The sequence below is a fragment of the Diospyros lotus genome, chromosome 10 (assembly GCF_014633365.1).
Source record: "Diospyros lotus cultivar Yz01 chromosome 10, ASM1463336v1, whole genome shotgun sequence".
NCBI lineage: Eukaryota > Viridiplantae > Streptophyta > Magnoliopsida > Ericales > Ebenaceae > Diospyros > Diospyros lotus.
The window spans coordinates 15,246,766-15,250,020 of NC_068347.1; positions in this window are offsets into that span (position 1 = coordinate 15,246,766).

Genomic DNA, 3,255 nt, shown 5'->3' on the forward strand with positions numbered 1-3,255 from the left:
GATTGGGCGCCTGAAGGAGATTTTCTTTATAGCTAATGCGGTGTGGCTAAAACCCAATTCCGCTAGCGAATCCTGGGATTCAGCGAAGGGAAGGACGAGCCTAGATCCTACCTAGGGCGTTTCGTCTTGAAACACGATCCACCCTTCGCCTAAGGCCGGGCCAGGTGGACAATTCGGGTGATTGTTCACGAGTAACACCCGTAGGTGGGAGCGGGGCGTTACAATATGTATTATATATAATTTTATATATTATTATTATTTACTTTAGAACTTCATTTCATTCATCTTTCAATTTAAACTTGCATATAATCATAAAATATATATTAATATCTAATTTAAGCCATTTTTAAGATCAAAAGAAGGGTATAATTATAACAAATTTTTTACAAAATTAACCACTAATCAGTGCACAGAAGGAATGTTGAGGCCTCATAACCCTAACAATCCCCCTCTCAGAATTGCTTCTAAAACTGCTCGAACCTGTGACCTCGTTCTGATACCAGTTGAACCCCAAGATCAAGTGCTTACCACCATGCCAAATGCTTAAGTTGTTAGTAGAGACACAACTTTATTTCCTTAAAGCCTCCTAGCCCTGACCCCACACTAAGTAGTGGGCGAACATGAGGGGCTTCACCCTTCGGGTGCAACGGGTTGAGATGTTAAGCTCCTTTGATGGAAGACTTACGAGTGTACAGAAGGAATGATGAGGCCCCATAACCCCAATAGTAGTTTTGAAGACTCAGACTCTAAACCATACACAACCCATTAGGAAACTATTCCTTCGAAGACCCATATTGAACATACTATATGTAATACCCCAAAAACCTAAAAAATGGTAGTATATATCGAGGATAAGGAAGGAAACAATACCAGCTAGATACCTTTTGGGCTAAATGTAGGTAAAGAACTCTCGAGTTAAGCGTGCTTGAGCTGGGGAAGCTTAAGGATGGGTGACTCCTGAGAAGTTTGCGTAGGCTCATCAGAATAAGTTGTTTTGGTCATTCTTATTGCTTGATGCGAGATGTTACATGTGGTATCATAGCCTACCCTTGGTAAAGAGGGTCCAATAAGGGTGGAGAGTGGCGTAGGGGCTCGGGGGCCTATACAAGGAGCGGCTTCTGGCAGGCTTCTAGAATGGCAGCCTCAAAATAGGAGAAGATTTGAGACCAGTTGTAAGGTCGCATAACGAGGACGTCATATGCTCAAGGGGAGAGAATGTAATACCCCAAAAGCCCCAAAAATGGCAGTATATATCAAGGATAAGTAAGAAATGAAACAACACCAACTAGATACCTTTTGAGCTGAATGTAGACAAAGAACTCATGGGTTAACTGTATTTAAGCCGGGGAAGCTTAAGGATGGGTGACCCTTGGAAAGTTCGCGTAAGCTCGTCAAGGTAAGTTGTTTCGGTCCTTCATATCGCTCGATGTGGGATATTACACCATACATACATATATTAACATACATCTATATTTTATTTCAAGACATCAGTGTTTGACTTAGACATCAAAGGATCCATGTGGGGAAGAACGTTGCGTGCCTTTTAATTGTATCTATGTTCGGTGCCATCTGAAGCTAGCTTCCCAAAGACCCTCCAGGGGTGACTTCCCCACAGGCTCCGACGACCTATCCGAGGACTCTTAAAGCCTCATTTCTCCCCTAGCCTCTATTAATCCTCTAAGTGGCATCCTGGACCTTACTGTGGACATTACTTTGGTTGTTCCCAAGATGAACAAATTCAGTTATTGTATTCTGGCAACAACAATCTATTAGTATAATTATCTATTAAGCGGTCATATTTATTTGATAAACATTTTTTAAACAATTAAAAGTTAATCTCCTAATATTCATTCACTAGCTAAGGAGTGATAATTGCTTTCAAATTAAATTTAAACTAACTTGATAGTGTTGGTTTTGGAGAAGATTGACATGTGTTCAGTCTATAAATATAGGGATTTTTGTATTGAAAAGATACACAAAAAGCAATTTGGGTTCCCAATCAATAGTATATTTGAGGGCATACACTATCAGTGTGCAATTAACTCATTAATCGGAAGCATCTATTCAATTGTAGTGATTTTTACATTCAAATATGTAAATTTCATACATGAACCACTCTGTCATCTCTTCTATATAATGATTATAACTTAAAGATCGAGTGAATAGCAAGACGAGATGAATTAGAATCTAGCATGGGTTGTTTACATGTTTTTTTTTTAAATTTATATTATTTATGCATTGCTTATAATGAAAATACATTTAGATATATATTTTTGTCGATAAAATATATTTATGTAATTTAAGATATTTTTTATTCACAAAAAAATATTTTATATAATTAGAATCTATTTGAACAAATAAGCAAATTGGTTTTTTGACAGTTAATTAAAAAATACCTCATTCATAATTTGATATACCAAATACAAAATTGATATAACTTTAAATTGTATTTTTTTTACTAAATACAAGACAACATTACGTAATCTTTTCATTATTTAATTCCATTACTACTCGTAATACCAAACAGCCATAAGTTTTTTTTTAATTATCATAATTCACCTTGGCACATTTTTCTAATTAATTGAAGACCGTGTGAAAAACATGTTTTCTTTTTTTATTTAATCAAAATATAATTTAAAAAAAGTGAGATATGAAAAGTATTACAAACAAAAGTATTTTCTATAGTATTTATTAATTTTATCTGGTGACACTTGGAAAATGAGTCACATAATTTTTTATTTAATTTTGTTTAGATAAATTTATTTATTTCATTCTTTAAATAAATTTATTTTAATCTTTATAAATAAGAAAAAATAATGCATGTGTTATTCAGTATATTTTAAAAAATTTAAAATATTTTTCAATTTTATCTTGATTATTTTAAATATTTAAATCTTATTTTTATATAATTTTATCTTATTTATTTTAACAAATTGAAAAGAATAAGATGGCCAAGTAATAAAATAATGAATAGATATTTATTTCTACCAAGTTCTTCAATTTAGAGGGGACAAAAACATTTATTTATATAAATTTGATAAAAAGGAATTTCATCAAATCTGTTGTCGTTGTATTTTAAATTGGCCTCTCAAAAAAAAATATATATATATTGTCATCTCATAATATTTTATTTAATTTTATTATTTATCACCGTCCCTGCGTGCCCAAAATAAAAAGAAAGAACCGAGAAAGCTCTGTTCTTTCTGAAAAAGGCTCTTTTTTCTAGGAAAATAAAAGCGATTGCAGATAAATAAA